This window comes from Chamaea fasciata, unplaced genomic scaffold (assembly GCF_029207755.1).
Source record: "Chamaea fasciata isolate MVZ Bird 193981 ecotype frontalis unplaced genomic scaffold, bChaFas1.0.hap1 SCAF_14, whole genome shotgun sequence".
In the NCBI taxonomy this organism is placed as follows: Eukaryota; Metazoa; Chordata; class Aves; order Passeriformes; family Sylviidae; genus Chamaea; species Chamaea fasciata.
The window spans coordinates 19542110-19564519 of record NW_027094099.1 but is presented as its reverse complement, the minus strand read 5'-3'; the positions used below and the strand labels follow the sequence as shown (position 1 = coordinate 19564519).

The 22410-nt window shown below is 53.8% G+C and overlaps 1 protein-coding gene and 1 long non-coding RNA gene across 2 annotated transcripts in view; one reads left to right on the top strand and one right to left on the bottom strand.

Moving 5' to 3' along the window:
- Positions 1-1278: 1278 nt before the first annotated feature.
- On the bottom strand, positions 1279-4662 carry LOC136296723 (uncharacterized). Its single transcript, XR_010722996.1, has 2 exons — positions 4525-4662; positions 1279-4086 (listed from the first exon to the last, which is right to left on the bottom strand). It is a non-coding gene; the product is annotated as an uncharacterized lncRNA (long non-coding RNA).
- A 63-nt stretch (positions 4663-4725) lies between these two features.
- The window catches only part of CTDSPL2 (CTD small phosphatase like 2), a 30638-nt gene continuing 12953 nt past the window's right edge, over positions 4726-22410 (top strand). The window contains exon 1 of the mRNA XM_066196226.1: positions 4726-4888. The gene's annotated coding sequence lies outside the window, so the exon portion shown is untranslated. The remainder of the gene's footprint in view (positions 4889-22410) is intronic.

The window sequence follows — 22410 nt, the reverse complement described above, 5'->3', positions numbered from 1 at the left end:
TAAGTGTCAATGGCAAAAAAAAAAAAAAATTCCCCCCGGTTTCTGCATTTAAAAAGTGGAACTCCAGCTCAGTCCTGTGTCCCCATTCCAGCTGAACCCCATGTTCTCCAAAGCAGTGCAGCAGCACAAGGCACAGCCTGGGGAGACCCCTAAATAAAGAGCTACTTCTGAGATTTTGAGATGAAACCATTCTGCAGTCACAGCTTCAGCTGTTTTTCCCTTCCCTGCCCATCAACAGGACCATCCCTCTTGTGCTCCTCTGCTGAAGGTGGGTTGCTCCCTGTTCCTCCTTCTCTGCCTTTTCTTTTTCTTTGCATTCCACGTTTTCTCTTTTTTTCCTCCTTCCATCAGTGATTCCTCTGCCTCACCCCGTGTGTGCAGCCACATCTGGAGCGTTGTGTTCCATTCTGGGTTCCACAGCTCAGGAAGGACAGAGGGCTACTGTGAGGGTCCAGGAGGCCGTGAAGATGCTGAGGGGCTGGAGCGTCTCTCCGAGCAGGAGCTGCGGTGGGTGGGCTCCCCGCTGCCCCTGCAGCAGCCGGGCCGTGCAGCACCGCTCGGGCTCGGAGCAGCGGCAGTGACAAACCAGGCGGGGTTTGTTTCGGGAGCGCTGTGCCGACATCCCCGCGCCGTTCGTGCGGAGCCCGTTCCCGTTGCCATGGCGATGCAGCACAGACAACGCCGACAGATCCGAGCAGCCGCTTCCCCCAGCACCCAGCGAGGCCGGGAATGCAGCCGGCTCCGGCGATCCGGGGGGCACGGGAGAAATCCAACAAAGCCTGTCCCCACCGCGGCCCAGCCCGTGTTCTAACCAACGGGCACAGGTAGCTCCAGCAGCACACCCGGCCTGGGCTGAGGCTGCAGGGACAAATCCCTCTGGATCCACCTGGCAGTGCCTTTCAAACCAGGAGCAGGGAGCTGAGACTCCACGGCCAAGGCTGAGGATGAGTTCAGGCAGTGTCACCAATGCAGACACCTCCACAAAACAGCCAGAGAAACAACTCCAGTCACTCCAGCCAGTCCCAGCTGCCCAGTTTTGGAGGTTTTCAGCAAACAGACTCTGCCAAAGCTTTCCCAAAGTCACATGGATCCCACAGAAACAAAGAATCACTGGTGAACCCATTTTAAGTAAAAAAGGACAACCAAACTGCTGGGCAGGGTCTTGCCAAAAGGTCAAACCCAGTTCTGGATGAAACAAACCCCCACATTTTTCAGCATTTTAATTGCCACAAAGAGCCGAAGGTACTTTGAAGTGACAAGAAACAAAGAGACATGAGATAATGGTCTGTGGATTTTATTAAATGTTACCATTTTACATTTTTATATTTGCAAACCCAGCAACAGTGGGAAATCCAAAGCCTGCGGGAGAGAAGAGCTTGTGAGTGTTCTGCAGTAGTACATACAGAAAGTACAAAAGGCTTTATTCTCTATAAATCTATTTACCTCCCCTGTTCAGTTTGCACACTGGACTGAACGATGCTTGAATGGTTTTGGAGGTCCTGAGCTCTCAGCAGGACCCATTTCCCTGTGCACACAGATCTCTGACGAAATTCTCTCTCTGAAAACTTCCTCCTTTATCCCTATTAAGGAGAATTTCCACATGCCATAAATCTGTCAGCTGCAATCCCTGCTCCAGGAGATAAACAGAGCTTTCAGTAACTTGGCACCCACGTAGGGAACTTCCAGCTGAAGTAACCCGGGACCCTTCCTTGAGGAGACTGACCAAAATACTCAAAAGGAGGATCAGAAGTCTTGCTGTGATGAATTAGAAAATGTGTGATTAGGCACTTTATAAGGAGGAGCAGTGTCCTGCTGTTCCAGCTGGCTCCAGGACTGAGGAGACCAGAGTTCTGTACTTCAATAAAACAGGAAAACAAACCCACAAAACCAACCGGGGCCATCTCTGCCTGTTTATGAGACTGCAGTGGAATTTTCAAGCCAGCCAGAAACACAGAAATGATATTTACGCCTGAACTTCTTTATGCCAATATAGAAACCATAATACTCCAATTCCTCAACCTATATGAAACCCTGTGTGGCCACACTGGGATTGCTGGGATGGATAATCGGCAGTTCAACTTCCCGGAGCCGGGTTTGGCTGCTGGTGGCTGTGCATTTCCATCCCTGCAGGAATGTCTCATGCCACTCTCCAGTGCTGCACTGTGCCAGATCAAACACAAGGTTCATTCCCTGCGTTTCTGTGGGGATTGGGAGCAGATGAATCCCTGTTGCTGTCAGCTGGAGCGTCTGCAGTGAGAACAGCGAGTCTGGAGCTGCTCCTGGACAGCCAGATTGGCTCCCAGACGCTGGGGATGGAGGAGCAGCACAGCCTGGGAGCTGCTTCTCTCCAACTCTGGTCACCCAGCCAGTGGAACCGATTCCCTTCAGAAAGGCAAGAGAAACAGCAAACACTGCAAATGGCCAACAGCAAGATGTAAACCCAAAGAATCCCAAATTTGCTGAGAAGTGGCAGATGCTGGAGTTAAACTGGAACTGGAATAAACCCCACTTTTTCAGCTGCCCAAGACACTGAACCTGCCCCACATCAGCTCTGCACAATCAGGGAGCTCTGGTTGGTTTATGTGAAGGATAAACACAGAGCTAAGGGCTCTGCAAGGCTTAGGGGAAAGAGCTGAGAGGAAATCCTAAACCATGAGGAGGAGCAGTTCCAGGAGCAGTCAGGACCCCACTGCAGGGATGGGTGCTCTGACCACTGCACATTTCCCCTTCAGTTTCTCTGTGAAGTGAAGCAAACCTGCTGCTGGAATGTCTCAGGAGCCCAGATCCTCTGACAAGGGGATCAGCTCAGCCTTTTCTGTGGCCCAAACACGCGTTCCGAGCTCCGAAGGCTCCGTGTGCCAGCACAGGGTTTTTACACTTCCCACACAGAGCTGAAGCTGTGCTGGGGTACAGGGCTGTGCTCCACGGGGAGCAGGGTACAGCAGGGGACCTTTGAACTTCTCCCTGCACAGCAGCACCGTCAGCAAAATGATTTTCCATATTCCCTTTCCTGCCAGTCCAGCCCCTTCTCCCTAATTCAGCACCAGGGAACCGGAGGAGAGCACAAGGCACTGTGGAAAACAAATTTTGATATCCTGTTACACAGAAAAGGGCAGTTCTCATTGCCATTGGGATCGGTTTGAACCCTGAGTCACAAGTTTAATCTCTTCTCAGAATGGTTTTGGCCGTGCTGGTGCTCACACAAATACCTGCTTGCTTTGAATCTTGCTGGATCATCTCCTCTGGCAGCTCGTTTCATTTTAATTACATGGCTTGAGAGAGTATTTCCACCCACCGTTTCCCAAAACTCCCACTTTCTAAGTATCAGTGAACGTCCTTTTGGGGCAACACTGTGAGACATCACACAGTTATCCTGCAATACAAGTTCCTCCTAAGGGACTGCCAAACCATCTTAATGAGGCTCTAACATGCCCAAACGAACCTTTTTCACAGCTGATCATTCACAAAATATTCACAAGAAATACCTGAATGCTCTAAAGCAATATGGTTCCCTGTTCTGAACGAGTTTCCACTGCCTTCCTATGACCTCTTTTCTATGGTAAAATTAGCATTATAGTGTCTTCTGTTAAAGCCACACTAGTAGAGTCCTGTGACAGAATTCTAAACCAAAGCTTGGCTTCACAGCAGCAGATGTGCTTTTCTTTAACAAGCCAATAAATATTTTAGGTGACTAGAGAGCTGGGACTTCCATAATCTGATCCACGTTCAAAAGCCAAACAGGGAGTCAACGGGTACCAGGAAACACAACACCCGTGTAGGTTTCTTTACTGCTAAATTAGAGGATGGCAGATACTCCTGTAAAAGTCTTCCATTCTGGGCAATACATTGAGATGTTATCCTGTCATGACACAGGTGAACCTGAGAACTGATTTCTGTTACAAACACTGGTAAGTAAAAGCGATCCTCAAGAGAAATATTGTGATATCCAAGTTCGGTAGCATTGAAACGAGAAATGTAACCTCGCTACATCCTCCTATACTGCAAGAGATGGCCAAGCTGCTTCATTAAGCCCTTCAAACAGTAAGGCATGCAGCATCCTCAGCATTTCACACATAAAGAGGCTGCCTAGAAAAAAAAAAAACAACAAAAGAGAAAGCGGAAATAAAACTTCACACTGGATTCCACAGGCGACTTAAAACAGCAACCGAAACCGCAACCAGCACTGCCCTGCGCTTCGGGAATGGCACGGAGGGCGAGCGGGCGGCGCCGGGAGCCGCAGCCGGGGAGGGCTCGGCGGTGCCGCGGGGAGGGGGCGGCGGGAGCCGCGGGGCCGCGCTGCCCGTCCGTCCGTCCGTCCGTCCGTCCGTCCGTCCGGCCTCGGCCCGCGGCGAGCCCTGCCCCAGGGTGCCGCCGGGGAAGGCAGGGAGCCCCGGGCAGGGCACGGAGGCCCGGGCAGGGCACGGAGCCCCGGGCAGGGCCGGGCCGGGAGCCGCTCCCGCCGCCCGCTCGCCCCCTGCCCCGCGCCCCGCTCGCGCTCCCCTCAGCGCTGCCCTGTCCCCTCACCTCCCGGCCCGGCGCCAGGACGCGGCAGCGGCCGCGCCTCCTCCGCCGAGACACCTCCGCTCCCGCTCCCGCTCCCGCCGGCCCCGGCGCCGCGGCCGCGCCAGGCCCGTTCCCTCCTTCCCGGCCTGCCCCGGCCCGGCCCCCTCCCCCGGCCGGGCGCGCCTGCGCGGCGGCCCCGCTGCCATCCGGGTCCCTCGGTGCGGTGCAGCGGGTCGGTAGGCGGGAAATGGCGACTGAGCGCTGAGCGCCGAGCGCCCGGAGCGCGGAGCCGCCGCCGCCGCCAGCGCCCTCCGCCCGCCCGTCCGCCCGCCCGCCCGCCCCGGCGCGGCCCCGCGGCGCCGCTCCCCGGCCCCCGCTCCCGCAGGTGAGTGACGCGGCGGAGCCGCGCGGGTCCCAGCCCGGGATCAGGTGGGGGCGCGGGGTGGTCGTCGCTCCGAGTGACCGGCGGGATGTCCCCTCGGGGCCTCGCCCGCCGCGGGCCCCGCCGCCCCCCGGAGGCGCCGCGTCCCTCCCCCGCTCGCCCCCCGCGGCCGCCGCGGAGCCCCGGGCGAGCCCCGGCCGCGGCCCCGGCGGGCCGGCCCTGCCGCGGGGGGCGGCGGAGCGGTGTCACCCCGCCTGACGCCCCCCGCCCGCCCCTCCAGGCCCGGGCCTGCGGCGGGGCCGCCCGGCCGGCCCGTCCCGCGCCCCGGGGCCGGGCCGGAGCCGCGGCGCATCGCGGGCCGTGCCCGCGCGGGTCCCGCGCACGGCGCGCCTGTTGCTGGTGTTGTTGTCGCCGCCGGGGCGGCCGCGCGGGACGCGCCTGTCACCGGCCCCGGGGCGGCGGGACGGGCTCGGCCGGCGCTCCGCGCTGCCCGGGCCGGGCTCCGGCGGTGTCAGCGCGGCGGGGCGCGGGGGACACCAACTTTGTCGCTGTCATCCCCGGGGGGGCGGCGGCGCCGTGCGGGACCCCCGCGGTCCGGGGCCGTTGCTGGCATCCCCGGCCCCCGCTGGGAGCGCGGCGGAAGGAATTAGCGTGCCGCATACCGCGTTGATTATCTGCCCGCTCGGTGTGACTGGAGAGCACCGTGCGAGCCTGTTGCTCGATTTTCTGGTACTTGAGAGCGCTGGAGAGGACAGGTCTGGCTGTTTCTGCGCGGCTCTTTGGGCGAGCTCCAGCCCAGGTCTGCCCGGGGTACTCCGTTCTCCGTGGTGACAGCCGTGATGCTTTTTCTGGTCCCAAGCCCGTTGTTTCTGGGAGGGGTTTTCCACCGTCTTCCAGGTGCTTATGGTGCACTTTGAAAAGTAATTTCGAGTTTGTCGTTATTGTCTTTGCCTTTCTTGATCCGTTTCCACTGTTAGAGTAGTCCGTGAAGAGGATCTCTAAGTGTAACTATTACTCTGTTGCCTTGGGCCAGTGACAACCTCTTTTGCCGTTTCTCCGTGAGTAAAATGGGGATAATAATACCTTGGAGAGTTGTTACAAGAAGTAGTTAATGTTTGTAGAGGACTTAAAAGACCTAAGTGTTATTAATTAAGCCCCATGACACATTAAGGTAAGAGTTAGGGAGCCAGGTTTGCACATGGATGAACTGAGGCAGGAAGAGATTATGATTTAGCCAGAGTAACGTCCTGGATCTGTGACAATAGCAGAAAACAAGTTGTAACTGCTTCATGCTGTAGGCACAAGGGAGCCGATCCGGATAACTGATAGGATTCCAAGATTACTTGGCCCTCCCTCACCCCCCTCCTCCCAATTTCAGGCTTTTCTACTTCAGGAGGTTCTGCCTGTGTCACTTCCAGTTGACTGGATAGCTCCAAGGACACTTGTGGCTTGCCCACTTAAAAGTGTTTCAGCAGTTTTCATAACAAGATATATGTTCTAGGATGCAAGCCAAATCCCGACTTAAATTCCGTGAAACATTCTCCTCTTTTCCCCTGAAAACATCGTGTGGAACTTAGTTTTGATCCTGTTCCAGTCCGTGCAGTGTGCACTAAAGCTGACATTCCTGTTTCATCGGAGTTCTTTATTAAAGGAAAATTCCCCTGTCAGTCTGCCCTGGAGATCGAATGGGGCGGTGGGATCGTTTTTCTGGGGATGTAAACATTCCACGTGTGCTGGGGGCCTGCGTGCATTTCCTAATTGAAAGGTGATTTTCCCTCCCCAGCCTTGCACCACGAGTGTTGGTAACTCCCTTGCAGGGTGGTGATCCCCAGCGCAGGGATGTGACACTGTCACAGGCTCAGTAGCACTGAACAGTTCAAAAACCAGAAGTTGTCTGAATTCAAAAGGAAACTGAGTCTTCACCTTCCCAAGTTTTTCCGTACTGGCTTTTCTTTGATCTCTTGTGATGCTGCGAGGCTGTCACCAGCAGAAACTGTGTTTGCAGGAGACTTTAGGAGTCACATATGCTCTTCTGACAGACTCCTATGCACAGATTTTCTTCCTGTGGAAGAAACTTTTCCGCAGGTGTAAGTGGAAGAATGGCTTGGAGCGCTTGCACATTTTTGTAGAAACCATTCTGAAAGTCAGGCTGAACTATTTTGGCAAGAACTTGCAAGAAAAGCTTGAGCAGGGGGATTGCACAAGAGAAACTCCAGAGTTCCTTTCCTACCTCAGCCATTCTGGGAGTCTGTAAAAGCAGGATGCGTGAGGCAGGACTGGAATGTGACAGAAACGTAAAATTCCTGTGTATTTCTAGACATATCTGTGCTCCGAGAGGAGCTTGAGACTTCTTGCCCTTCTGGGACAGTGCCTTGGGGTTGCGGAGCATTGCTGTGATCCTTTCAGGGTCAGGGCTGGACGTGTAGCCCTGTAACCCTCAAACTGCCTTTCCCAGGGGATGGGTGTGGAGCTGTGCCCTGTGCAGGCTCTGCCCCGTCCCCGTGCTGCCAGCCTGCTCTCCCTGGGGAAGCCGATTTCCCCGTGTGCTGGTTTTGGCACTGTCAGTGCAGGAGCACGGAGATGAGCCCAGCTTTAGGGGCTGCCCCCGGCACACCCTCCCTCTGTCACTGCGTCCTCGTTCCGTGATTCCTTGGGAGTGTTCCTCCGCACAGGAGCCTTTCTCATTCAGCACTGAGAGTGGATCAGATGTGCTGATTATTCTTACTCCTCTGAGCCCAGGAAGTAAAGGGCCAGGTCTGGGTGAAGTCCCTTTGTTTGCTGGCCCCCAAATCGCTGGCACCGTCCCTTGTCCGTTTTAAATAGGAGATTGTTTTGTCTGTGCTATGTGAAAAGTTCCTGGGGTGCCGCTTCCAGCGCAGGAGGGACGTGGGCCTGCTGCCCTGAGTCCAGGGGAGACCTCCAGGGTGGTCAGGGGATGGAGCGGCTCTGCCGTGGGGGAAAGCCTGGCAGAATTGGGGGTGTTCAGCCTGGAGAAGAGAAGCTTCAGGGTGATCTAATTGTGACCTTCCAGGACCTGAAGGAGCCGACAAGAAGGATGGTGAGAGACCCTTTACAGGGGTCTGGAGGGGCAGGACACAGGGAATGACTTTCCACTGCCAGAGGGCAGGGCTGGATGGGATACTGCGAAGGAATTCCTGGCTGGGAGGGTGGACAGCCCCTGGGTCCCTGGCAGTGCCCAAGGCCAGGCTGGACAGAGCCTGGAACAATCTGGGACAGTGGAAGGTGTCCCTGCCCTGGCAGGGGCTGGAACAGGATCAGCTCTAAGGTCCCTCCCGACCCAAACCATTCCACGATTCTGTGATTTGATGTTCGTACATCCCAAGTAAATCCTCAGGAAATGCAAATTCCACAAGTGCAGGGTTGATTAATCAAATTGCTGACGGGTTGTGATTTTCAGGGGGCAGACTGCTCGCATGGAATCGTTGCTGGGATCCTGGGAGGGAAGGAGAAGCTCTCAGCAGCTGGTTCAAGAGGAGCTCTCCCAGTGGCAGTGCCAGCCCCACGGAGAGCTGTGTCCCGGGGGCATTCCCTGCAGTGCCACCGTGGCTGCAGTGGGGTGCAGCTCTTCCCACTGCTTCGGTTCCCCCAGCTGCTTGAAAGCCTACCTGACATGTTGTTTACATGTTGAGGTGCCTAGATGGCCATTATTTAGTGGTTTAGAAAAATAAATATTTGACATTCACAGATGAAGACATTTTCAACAGCACTTGAAAAATTAAGTGGGAAATCATCCACATCTAAAGCAATCAGCTCAGGGGTTGGGTGGGAGCTTCCCACTTGGCAGTCCTAACTTCTCCTAAATAGATTACTTCCCAATCAGATCAGTTTCAGTAATTACTTTGATTAAGGTGCTCTTAACTTCTTGGATGATAAGTTCTCTCATCATATCCTGTGATCCGAGGAAAACCCTTGTCAGGACGACCTGCTGTAAGGAAAGAGGGAGCTGAGCGTCAGCCTGCAGTGCACTTGCCCGTCTGCCAGCGCTGTTCCCTGTGGGGTGTGAGGAGATGCAGCCTCTGCTGCCTCAGTTTCCCTGGCAGGTGGGTCAGTGCCTGTGGTGATCCCGGGGCCTGTGGCCCGGCCCAGGGGACGTTGTGCAGCTGCTGGTGGACAGGATTAACTCAGCAGCACATCAGTCTGTGCTCTGCGGGGACGTTCAGAATTCAGCTCCCCCAGGGGGAAGTTTTCAGAGTGCAGCCCCAGCAGTCAGATTCCTGTGCATCCTGCTAAAAATAACCCTGAGGCCAACATTTAGGAAGTGCCTGTGCTGCGTTAGATCCAGCAGGGATCCACTGCCCACCGAGTGATGATTCTGCTGGAGTTACACGGCACAGATGATGGGAACAGAAGGTGTCCCTAACGGTGCTGACCTGCCTGAATTCAGAACTCCGTTCTGCTGCGTGAGGAGTCTGGTTGGGATGCACAAAACACCTCTGGTTCTGTGCTCATAGTATTTAGTGCAGCAATATAGCTTTAAGGATAATGCTGTCATGAAAAGAAGTTTAACTAAAAGGGGCTGTTAGCTCCACAGCATCTGGAAAAGAAGCTGTGGATCCTTACTTAAAGGAGCACAGCTACAAAAAATACATCCTGCTAGTCATTGCCAGTATTCCAGGTGTAAGTAGGAGAAAAGAATCTAGGACTCTAAAGCATTTGGAGTAGAACTCACCTGTAAATTAATTACCTTTTATGTACAAACAGGAGTGTTGTTAGCAGCAGAACGGGGCCAGGGAGGGGATGCTGCGGGGTGCCTGAGCATCCTCAGAGCCTCGCAGGGAAGGGAGGGATCCTGTCCTTGCTTAGGCTGTGTTTGGGAATAGCTCATTTAAGTTAATAAAGTCACAGGAGCTCTGACCAAATCAGAGCAGTTGTTCTGAGCAGTTTGGCCCGTGCTGCACCAATTCAGTCTAAATCACAACTCAGTTTACCCTGGGCCATTGTAACCCACGATTGCTTTGGTTTACCCTGTACTTTAGGAGGTGCTAATTAGAGGAAGGGAGGTAACTCAGTCTGAGGCTGAGGCTGTACCACAAGGGCTTTCCTGGCCCCACAGCGGCAGCTGGTTAGTGGGGAACCCCACACAGGGGTTCCTGGGCTGCCACTGGGGAAAAGCAGAGTTGCCCCTTCCCTACCCTTTCCCAGCAGATGCTGTTGGCCTGGGGGAGCTGCTGGGTTAGACCCAGCCTAGCACAGGTGTCCTTAGTCTAGGCAGAGCTTAGGGGTGCTCTGTGTGCTCTGCTCAGCACGGAGGGGCTGACACAGGCGTGTGTGCATCTCCCCCTGCTCGAGTTCCCTGCAGGCCTGCCCTTCCCTGCTTTACATCCCGTCATGGCTGTGTTTGCAGTGGGCCCTGTTCCCGGGCTCACCTGGCTGCAGGTGACAGCTGGGACCTGTCCTTTGGCCTTGCTCATCCCCCAGGACCCCTTGCAGAGGATGGAATCCCACCTGAGACGCTTCTCTTCCCTCCCTGTCCTGGGGGCTTCTCTCACTTTACCATCCTGGGGGAGCTCATTGGGGTGCTCATGATGGGCCACGGTCAGAGATGATGGGCCACGGTCAGAGATGATGGACCACGGTCAGAGATGAGGGACCACGGTCAGAGACGATGGACCACGGTCAGAGATGATGGGCCACGGTCAGAGATGAGGGACCATGGTCAGAGATGAGGGACCACGGTCAGAGATGATGGGCCACGGTCAGAGATGATGGGCCACGGTCAGAGATGAGGGACCACGGTCAGAGATGAGGGACCACGGTCAGAGATGAGGGACCACGGTCAGAGATGAGGGACCATGGTCAGAGATGAGGGACCACGGTCAGAGATGAGGGACCACGGTCAGAGATGAGGGACCATGGTCAGAGATGAGGGACCACGGTCAGAGATGAGGGACCACGGTCAGAGATGAGGGACCATGGTCAGAGATGAGGGACCATGGTCAGAGATGAGGGACCACGGTCAGAGATGATGGACCACGGTCAGAGATGAGGGACCACGGTCAGAGACGATGGACCACGGTCAGAGATGAGGGACCACGGTCAGAGATGAGGGACCACAGTCAGATGATGGACCACGGTCAGAGATGAGGGACCACAGTCAGAGATGAGGGACCACGGTCAGGAGCTCAGAAGGAAAGCAGAGACCAAGAGGCAGCTCCTCATCAGCTCTAGGGGCAGCCGTTTGTGCTGGGGCTTGCCAGGGCCGGGCAGAGTGTGAACTGAGGCTTGAAGGTTTGTTTTCAGAGGGGGGAAACAATGTAGAGAAAGTAAAGGAAGTGTTTAATAAATAGCAGGAACATTTACAGGAGTGTTCGAGGTGCTTGCAGGCGTTGTGGGATTTAGATTTAGCTACAGTGTATTTGTTTGGATTACCCACCTCAGTTTGTGTGACGCCTTGAGCTGGTGTCAGGACCAAGCGGTTGTAGTTGGATCAATTTAAATACAATTGGAAAAGCTCGTTTATTTTGCTTATCAGGCCAGAAATTATAAAGATTACAGGAGAAAATAAAGTTAGTGTAATCTTGATGCTTTCATGTTCTCAAAAATAAAGATTTGGAAGAAATTTTTGAGGGCTTCATTGTAGCTAAAATAATATTCCTAAACAGCTGTAATTACTGGGTTTAGAGTCCTTCACTTTGTGTTGCTTAGGGACCGGGAGGCTCCTTGGCACTTTTAAGAGAAAGGTCTTTGGGAGCTCAGTTGGAACAATGGGCTGCAGAGATCCAGGTTCAGACGTAATTGTTAGGTGTAATTACCCTGTTGGACTTATTTGAAGATAATTCTCTTTTGATAGTAGATTGGTTTATTATATACCTGAAAAGGTTTCATCATGTTCCATCTCAACGATTAATAGTTAATATAGAAATGTCCTCAGTCAATTAACATAATTGGGGTTCCAAACCATAAAATAGCTTAAGATTAGAAAATAAACATTTGTCACTGGTGGTATGTGCTTTCCAAATGAAAAAGTCGTTTTGAGAGGGTTTCTCTGCTCCTTCTCCCCTCGGTGGATTCCTGTTCCCTGCTCTGCGGTGTGAGCGGTGTGTGTGGCTGCTCCTGTGCCCTTTCCTGGGAATTCCAGAGGCTCTGTGGGAATGACAGGGCTAAAGGCTTGTTTGATGGTTTGGTTTTGGCTGTGCACTGAAGTGGCTGTGCTGATAGGTCCCCGCTGCAGCCTGGGGCAAACCGGGGTGACAAGGCTGTAAAAGAGGCTTCCAAGCCCCCAGTCAGCATCCACAGGAAGGAGACAAAGCACTGGGGACCTGGGCAGCTTTCTGCCTGTCAGACTTGGGGTCTTCCCTGCGTCTGCAGGACACTCCTCCCCAGCCCCTGCCCCGAGCTCTGCAAGAGATGCTTGTTAAACTCACCTGGGTGGGCTTTGCTTGTCCTCTCTGTTCAAAGAGAATTTAAAAAACCACCAATTTCTGTTTAATAACACACGTGATACCGAAAGGATGAAGCAAGGAATTTTTTCCTGCTTTAATGTGCCAGTTTTTAAATATTCCAGAGGTGGGCTGGGCAAGGTGGCAAAATGGGATGTGGCTGTGTGTGGCCAGACTGGATGAGGGGTGTAAGGACTGAGCCATGGCCCATCTTCTGCTTCCTTGGGATGCTGGAAGGGTCTGTCTTACCTACACAGGTCTGAATTTCCAGAAACCCAGTAGGAGCTGAGTGCATTTAAAATCTCTGTTCCTGTGTGACACAGCGCTGATGCTGCTCCGTGGGTTCTGCCTTTCCCAGCGAGGACTGACACACGCACAGACAGCTGCAGTTGGGTCAGCCTGGTTTTCTCTGGGAAAAGCTGATCCCCGTTTCTGTGCTGAAGGACAGAGCCCATCAGGGAGTGCAGGGAGCAGATGAAAGCTGAGCTGGAACTGTCCTTTCCCTGCCAGGAGTTCCGTGGTTTTATTCCACCCCCGGTTCCCGTGTGGAGCCACCCCAGCCTGAGGACACTGCAGGGTCAGCAGAGTGCCAGAGCTGCCTCGGGCTGCAGGGGGCTGGAAGGGTTGTGGGGAAGGGAGGAATGGGAATTGGAAAGGATTCCTTCCACCTCCATTAGAACATTTCTACTCTCCCACAATTTTGCTGAGTTGTTCCCTCAGCGCTGCTGCTGAGAAGTGACGTGTGCTCTGTCATACACCGCAGAGGTGACAGCTAACTTTTTTCAACTATTTCTTTGGTTTTTAAGCATTGAATTTGTTATTTAAGTTAATTCAGGTCTCCTCAGTATCTGGAAATTTTTCCCAGATTCGAACGTAGCTGCTTTGTAATGTGATAAATGAACCAGTGCCGAGACTCGTGTGGCTTTGGAGCGTGCCTTGGTGCTTTCTGCATCGTAGGGGCTCCTGATGGAGAGGCCAAGCTCACTCCTGACACTGGGCAATGGCTGGAAACAAATCCAGCAGCCCTGTGAGCTCCCAGGTGACAGCAGCACTTCCTGGTCTTGCTGATTTCTCTGGTTTAGGATCCCTTGGTGCAGATTTTAACTTGTGTGTGGGGATCAGGGCACTCACCCGTGCGGATTTCCTGCTCAGCACATGAATCCGTGACACAGGTGCACACCCCAGCACATGAATCCGTGACACAGGTGCACACCCCAGCACATGAATCCATGATCCAGGTGCACACCCCAGCACATGAATCCGTGACACAGGTGCACACCCCAGCACATGAATCCGTGACACAGGTGCACACCCCAGCACATGAATCCGTGACACAGGTGCACACCCCAGCACATGAATCCATGATCCAGGTGCACACCCCAGCACATGAATCCATGACACAGGTGCACACCCCAACACATGAATCCGTGACACAGGTGCACACCCCAGCACATGAATCCATGACACAGGTGCACACCCCAGCACATGAATCCGTGACACAGTGCACACCCCAGCACATGAATCCGTGACACAGGTGCACACCCCAGCACATGAATCCGTGACACAGTTCACACCCCAACACATGAATCCGTGACACAGTGCACACCCCAACACATGAATCCGTGACACAGTTCACACCCCAACACATGAATCCGTGACACAGTTCACACCCCAACACATGAATCCGTGACACAGTGCACACCCCAGCACATGAATCCGTGACACAGGTGCACACCCCAGCACATGAATCCGTGACACAGGTGCACACCCCAGCACATGAATCCGTGACACAGGTGCACACCCCAGCACATGAATCCGTGACACAGTTCACACCCCAACACATGAATCCGTGACACAGTTCACACCCCAACACATGAATCCGTGACACAGTGCACACCCCAGCACATGAATCCGTGACACAGTTCACACCCCAACACATGAATCCGTGACACAGTGCACACCCCAGCACATGAATCCGTGACACAGTGCACACCCCAGCACATGAATCCGTGACACAGTGCACACCCCAGCACATGAATCCATGACACAGGTGCACAACCCAGCACATGAATCCGTGACACAGGTGCACAACCCAGCACATGAATCCGTGACACAGTGCATACCCCAGCACATGAATCCATGACACAGGTGCACACCCCAGCACATGAATCCATGATCCAGGTGCACACCCCAGCACATGAATCCGTGACACAGGTGCACACCCCAGCACATGAATCCATGACACAGGTGCACACCCCAGCACATGAATCCATGATCCAGGTGCACACCCCAGCACATGAATCCGTGACACAGGTGCACACCCCAGCACATGAATCCGTGACACAGTGCACACCCCAGCACATGAATCCGTGACACAGTGCACACCCCAGCACATGAATCCGTGACACAGGTGCACACCCCAGCACATGAATCCGTGACACAGGTGCACACCCCAGCACATGAATCCGTGACACAGGTGCACACCCCAACACATGAATCCATGACACAGGTGCACACCCCAACACATGAATCCGTGACACAGGTGCACACCCCAGCACATGAATCCGTGACACAGTGCACACCCCAGCACATGAATCCATGACACAGGTGCACACCCCAGCACATGAATCCATGCTCCAGGTGCACAACCCAACACATGAATCCGTGACACAGGTGCACACCCCAGCACATGAATCCGTGACACAGTGCACACCCCAGCACATGAATCCGTGACACAGGTGCACACCCCAGCACATGAATCCATGCTCCAGGTGCACAACCCAACACATGAATCCGTGACACAGGTGCACACCCCAGCACATGAATCCGTGACACAGTGCACACCCCAGCACATGAATCCGTGACACAGGTGCACACCCCAGCACATGAATCCATGCTCCAGGTGCACAACCCAACACATGAATCCGTGACACAGGTGCACAACCCAGCACATGAATCTGTGCTCCAGGTGCACAACCCAGCACATGAATCCGTGACACAGGTGCACAACCCAGCACATGAATCTGTGCTCCAGGTGCACAACCCAGCACATGAATCCGTGACACAGGTGCACAACCCAGCACACGAATCTGTGATCCAGGTGCACAACCCAGCACATGAATCTGTGCTCCAGGTGCACAACCCTGCTTTTCCCCAGCTCTAGAAGCCCTCAGACAGAAACTTCCCAAGGTGAGGCAGACTCATCTCCTCGCTCAGCAGAGCAATCCCCTGGCTGCTTGCGGAGCCAAATGTGCCACTTCACAGCCCGAAAGTTGTTGTTTCATTCCATGTTGTGCATTTCAGAGTGGCACAGATACATTAGACCAGCCTGGAGGTGATTATCTTGTGAAAGAAAGAAGTGAAGTATCGGGGTGAAATTGACTGGAAACGTCACAGTGTGGATGCAGGGCAGTTTTACCCCACAGAACTTCTGTTGTCATTGGTAGCTTGTGCTTATTATACTTTGTATTGTTGGAATATTGAGCAGAAACTTCCTATAACTTTCCATTGAATAGGCAACGAGCCTTGTTGGTTTGTTTTTTCTTTCTTGTGGGTTTTTCACCCAAAATAAAACGAGGACAAAAAGAGAATGAAAATAAAACGTATAAAATAGCTTCATTGTGGTGGAATCAGACGGCTCCCTGAAATTCATTCCAGGCAAGGTTTTGAGACTGGGTAAGTTTCGAGTTCATCGTGTCTCAATATTATGTTTTAAGTGTAAAAACATAGGATCACCCACAAAGCAGTAGAGCTGTTAAACCTTTAGAACTCACTTTCGTGTCAGTTTTGACTCAGGTACACGCACAAATTAAGCTCAGAATTGCAATCTTGTGAGAAGGAGGTTTTCCATGCAGGAAAGAAGCCAGGATGGGCTGTGAAAGAGCCAGGATTAATTCAGCATGTGTTCATAAGGGCAAATGATTCGTTCAGACTTTGTCTGGACACTGAGTGATACAAATCCTGACTGTGCTGGAATTTCCCCCGTTTTTAACAACACAGTTGGTTGATTTTTTATTTTCAATGGGGGAAGCCAGGTGGCAGGAGAGCATGAAAGCAGCCGGGAGAGCAGTTTAGCCTCTTGGGAAAGGTTCTGAAGGGATACAGTGTACCAAGGAAAGTGTCTGCCCGGGCCATGAGAATCATGTTATCAGCGAAAGGGTCTTTATCCTGCAATAAAAATAGGCTGCTATTTTTAAGGCCAAAGGAGCAGCCAGAACCCTTATCTATCCCTTTAAAAGACAGCAACCTGACAAGGTCCTGTGGGATCCTGTGATCCCCCGGGAGGATTCAGGTGGAGTGCAGCGGGCTCAGGTTTTCTGGTGGAGTTCAGCAAAGGCAGCTCTGGTGCTGTGCAGACCCTGCAGAAATTCCTAAATTCTCCTCAGCAGCACAGCAGTTACTCCACGGCTTTCGCAGTCCGACACGGACATACCTGGGGTTACTAACCTGCTTGTTTGTGTGTGTTATTTTTTTTAATTAAAAAGATAACTGGTCGGGGTGAGCTGAACAATTAGCACAGGTAACCCCTCGGGATTGTTCCGTGGTCACACAACATCCCGAAAACGTTTGCTCAGGAAGTGTTTGCAACCTGCCCGTGCCACGGCTCGTCACAGGGGGACTGGACTTCCAGAAATAGGCTCCCTGTGTGCCTGGCAGTGTGGATTAAATGTCCAGAGGGGCTGAGGACAGCTGCTCCCTCCCAGAATCCCAACAGGAGCAGGGCTGGGGCTGTGGAATCTGTTCCTGCTCGTCTAAAACTCAAACTCTGCAGACTTCCCTTCCCCGAGCCCTCAGGAGCCCCACGAGATCTGGAGGTGGCTCGTGTGAAATTGTCACCTTGGCAGCACCAGAGGGTGGAAGTGGGGTCTCCTTTCTGCTGCAGGTTTTGGGGCTCTGCCCTGAGCTATCCTGTCCTGTGGTTGTCCCAGTCCTCCGAGTTTCCTCCTTGCTTAGTGTGACACACACTGGAAAGCCTGGATTAATTACCAGCCTGTACCCTCGGTGCAAAGAGAAAAATATCTTGGCTGGGAGGGAATAAACTTTCAGTTCCAAATGCGTTGGGTAGAATCAAAACAAAGCCTCGCGAGCAAAGCAGTGGCAAAACACAAATACGATGGCTCGAGCAGGAAAAGAAAGGAACAAAAGATCTGTTTTCTGTCGAGGCCAGTTGTAAAAAGCTGCCATCCTTCTTTGGCAAAATCCTTCTAAGGGTGTGTTTGTTTTAGGGGAGGTACTCGGACTTTGGGAGAGTAGAAGGGAGCACAGGTAGGTGTCCTGAGGGTTCAGGGTTTGCCCAGGGCGACTGGAGACCAAGGATTTTCCAGCAGGATTTCGTTTCAGATGGAAATGATGTAGTGCCCTGGAAGGTGGGGAGGAGCAGAAAATGGGCTTTCAGTGAAACGGGGAGAATTTAGAGGTGCCTTTGATGGTTGTAATTCCTTACTGTTGTTTTGATGGAACTTCTGGTCGCTTTATACATTTATCCAGATTTCATAACCCAGCAGCAACATCTGAATAGCACACACTGGCTGATTTGCTATTTTAATAAATCAGTGCCTTTTTATTTTGCTTTCACCTACCCCAGACTGGCATCACTTCCAGACTGCTTTGAGTCAGGGTTTCCTGGTTTATGGCTCTCTCAGTTCTGCAGTGGCAGAAAAACACACCTAAAGATTGGAGAAGAGTGACAAGCGGTGCGGTGCGTTGGAAAATATGAAATACATCTGCTGGAGTGGCATGAAATGGCTGTAATTTTCTAGGGAAGGAGAACAAGTCGGTTAAAAAAGGCCAAGAGTCGTTGAAGGGGAAGAGTCTCAACATCTTGAACTAGCAAGGAGCGTTTCCTTGAGGTGTGTGCAGTGCTCTGGGGGCTGTGTGGGTTTTATCTGCCAGTCCCTGCCCTGGCTCTGGTGCATAACCACAGCTCCTGCTGTGTCCCCAGAGCCCTGCCAGCCTGTCCCCTCCCCGTGTGGCCCAGGGGTGTGTGGGCACCACACGGGGTCTGTGCTGGCTGGGGATGGATCCAGCCCAGCCCTGGGAGCACAGCTCCTCCTTGGGATGCTCCTCACCCTGAAATCTGGGTCACATCCCTGAGATGTGCTGGCCAAACACCTCTGCTGTCACTGGTCTGAAAGGAAACTGGGCAGAGCAGCTGCTCTCGCTTCCTCTGTGTGTGGGTCTGCTCCAGCAGGGGCTGGAGGCAGCTCACACATCTCCTCAGCAGGGAGGGGTGTGTGTGTGTGTGTGTGTGTGTGTGTCACCTGGGAGTGGGACACCCAACCTGCCACTCCTCCGACCCCTCAGTTGTCCCAGCTCTTCCATCTGGGGACAGCTTGGTGCCGTTGGTCACGTCTCCATCTCTGTTTACACCCGGCCTTGATGCTCAAAATTTTAAAAAACGTTAAAAAATATTTGACTTTCTTGGCTTTGCGTATAAAATGTTTCAAGAAAAGCCCCGGATAAATAAATAGAAGTTTTTCACCTCCTGTGTTGCTGTCACCAAAGCCACACTCCTGGACTTGTTCAAGTTGTCTGAATCCTGTGGAGCTCCTGTGGTGTGGAGGCTTGGGGCAGATTGATTTCGGTGCTGGCAGCTCGGTGTTATTCCTGAGTGCCAAACTGACTGTTCAACACTGTAGTTTGGAATTTTCTTGTCACTTATCTCCTCCTATTGTTCTTCACCATTGTTCTTTTACCAGCTTCAACCTTTTCCCGGATCAGAAAGCCCCAAACCCTGTAATTAGATGTGCCTCACCTAATTTTCCCTTTAATAGTTGGGGGGAAAGTAGAGAAAACAGCGGAGTCATGTGTGGTGGGAAATAAACCGTGGCCAAGTGCCGATTCCCCGGGCTGTGCTCTGGTTTGGATCGTGCCTCATTCGCAGGAATCTCTTTGGTGAGTCCGGTGTACCTGTGCCATGGAATAACTGCGGTGTGCTCAGGGCAGGGAGCCTGACGCTTGGGGCTTATTGCAGAATGGGATTTATTGCAGCCGCAGCTCCTTCAGCTGCTGCTTTTTAAGAGCTCCCACGTTTTGTTTTCCTGTCTCACAAATTATTGAGTGGATGTTTCTTTTAGTCCTTCTTTGCCGTGTTCTCTCTTGAAGAACAAGGTTTTTCCTTTCTTTCCCCCCCCCCCCCCCCAGTTTCTGGGTTGATCATAAGTGTAGAAGCGGTTGAAGGGGTTTTGGGGGCTGGTTTCCCTGAGCAAGGTGACACGCTGCAGGTGGCAGTGCCAGCCCGGCCTCAGGTCCTTGGTCACCCAGCCCGTCAGGGGTGGCACGTGCTGGGGAAATCCAAAAAGGAAATTCTCCGGCGTGTTTAGACTTGAGTATTTGGACTGCGTCAAGTTTTGTAGCCTGGTTGAGGAAAGAGCCGCGACGGTAGTTCAGTAAAACCTGCCCCCAACAACCGGATCCAGTGGTAGGGAAGCAAGCTCCTGTCTCTGAGAGGATTGTAGGTACCTGTTGCTAAGTCCATTAGGGATATTTATAACCCCAGCCTTGATAGCCAGGATGTGCGCTGAGCCAAAGCAGCCGCTGGCAGGGCCGCACAGAGGGGCTGAGCATTTCCCTGCTGGATCGATGTGTGCTCTCCGCTGACAAACACTCACTTGGTTCATCTTGGGCCTGACTGATAACTTGGTTCACTTCTACAAAAACCAGGCAACTTACACTGTGGCAAGTTTGCAGTAATATTTCCATTGCCACGTTGGAATTTCAGTGGTGTCAGGGGTCGGGCTCTGCTCCCAGGGGACAGGGGAAGGAGGAGAGAGAGTGGGCCACGGGTGGCTCAGGTTGGGCGTTAAGGAAAAGTCCTTCCCTGGGAGTTCTCCAGCCCTGGCCCAGCTGCCCGAGGCAGCGCTGGAGTCCCCATCCCTGGAGGGATTTAACGTGTGCATGTGGCTGCTGGGGACACTCCTGGTGGCCCTGGGGGTGCTTGGCCTGAGTGCCCTAAGTGGTCCTGTGCAAGCCCGGTGTTCCATGTCATCACTGGGGCTGGCAGAGGTCACAGCCCAGCTGGCAGTGCCAGTTCCGTGTGCCATGGCCCCCACACGCTGCCCAGGGCAGGGCAGGGCAGGGCCGGGGGCTCCTGCTCGGCCCCGAGCTCCTCACAGTGGGTGCCCGGCATGGGGCGTCCTGGGGCTCCTGCTGCCTCCTGCCAGCCTGGGGCCATGTGCTGGCCCTGCCGGGACCCCGTCCTGTCCCTCCTGGGACTGTGACCTGTCCCTCCTGGGGCTGTGTCCTGTCCCTCCTGGGGCTGTGACCTGTCCCTCCTGGAGCTGTGACCTGTCCCTCCTGGGGCTGTGTCCTGTCCCTCCTGGGGCTGTGACCTGTCCCTCCTGGAGCTGTGACCTGTCCCTCCTGGGGCTGTGTCCTGTCCCTCCTGGGGCTGTGTCCTGTCCCTCCTGGGGCTGTGTCCTGTCCCTCCTGGGGCTGTGTCCTGTCCCTCCTGGGGCTGTGTCCTGTCCCTCCTGGGGCTGTGACCTGTCCCTCCTGGAGCTGTGACCTGTCCCTCCTGGGGCTGTGTCCTGTCCCTCCTGGGGCTGTGACCTGTCCCTCCTGGGGCTGTTTCCTGTCCCTCCTGGGGCTGTGTCCTGTCCCTCCTGGAGCTGTGACCTGTCCCTCCTGGGGCTGTGACCTGTCCTGCTGTCCAGAGTCCACCCTCTCCACGGGCTGTGGTGTCCAGCTGTGTCACTCACTGCTGCATTGCTCGGATGCCCACTGGTTCCCCTTGTAAAGTGATTTGTTGGTATGAAAGCGAAGGGATTTCCCCGGTTGTCTCAGTGAGCTGCTCAGGTCTCTGAGGAGGAGACAAGAGCTGAAGTGAGTGTGGGAAGGAAATGAGGAGGGAGCAGGAGCAAGGACTGAGATGTTGGAGTGTGTCCAGACAAGGGCAGCGGAGCTGGGGAAGGATCTGAAGCAGAAATCCAGTGAGGAGCTCTGAGGGAGCTGGAAAGGGGCTGAGCCTGGAGAAAAGGAGCTCAGGGGGGACCTGGTGGCTCTGCACCAGTCCCTGCCAGGAGGGGACAGCCGGGGACAGGAGGAGAGGGAACGGCCTCAGGCTGGCCCAGGGCAGGTTTGGGTTGGATACTGGGGAAGTCTCATCATGGAAAGGGCTGTCCAGGCCTGGCACAGCTGCCCAGGGCAGTGGGGGAGACCCTGCTGCTGGAGGGATTCACCAGCCCTGGGGACGCGGGTGAGTGGTGGCCTTGAGGGCTGGGGACAGCTGGACTGCCCTGGCTGCACTGCCTCCTGTGGCTGTACTGACCGCTGATGGAAACGCTGAGCTCTGGGAGATGCCCCCCGTGTTTGCTGGCAGTTACAGGGAATATTCCATGCAGTTCTCCTGTGGGACATCACGTTTCACCCTTGGCAGTACCCACGGAGGACTTTCCTTGCTGGGTCTGACCGCAGTGGCAGACCTGGGGTCACTCCTCTTTAGCTGCGACACCTTGGTGTGAGACTGAGATTTACCTGGGAACAAACGCAGCTGCGTAACGGGTTTGGGACTGGTTTTCAAAAATACTACCAGTATTTCCCTGTCTGTGACTCGTGCCAGTGCCTTTTCCTGAACAACATACCTGTTGTGACATTACTTATATGGTAAATGCTGCAGATTGTTTATTCTGTCTGTGCAGCAATCGGATCCGCACTAAATGGACTCCAGAAGGGCAGGCGCTGATTCCTGTCGTGATAAGCATTCCACTTTCTTTAAAAACCTGGGTTTTGTCATGATTTCAGGTAGGAAAGGCAAATTACTTTCCTTCCAGTATTTCTGTGCATTACACCTCGGATGGATTTCTTGCTAGTTCATTTTTCTGCTCCTGATCCATCATAAGAATGATTTTAAACATGAGGAATCCCCTTCAACCCGTCCAGCTGCAGGCAGCTGCAGAGGGCACATCCCCAGCCCAGGGAACAGTGGCACTGGGGCTCAGGTGTGACGATACCAGCAGCCCTCTTGGAGGCTGGAGGTAAACGGGATGCATTCCCCTTTACTCTGCTTTAATAAAGACTGCCCTTGCAGGGGAGCTCCCGAGGTGTGATGTGGTTCCCAAACTCGGCTGTGTTGTAGCTCAGTTTGGGTTCCTTTGCAGGGCTGCCCTGTCCTCCCCCACCCTGAGT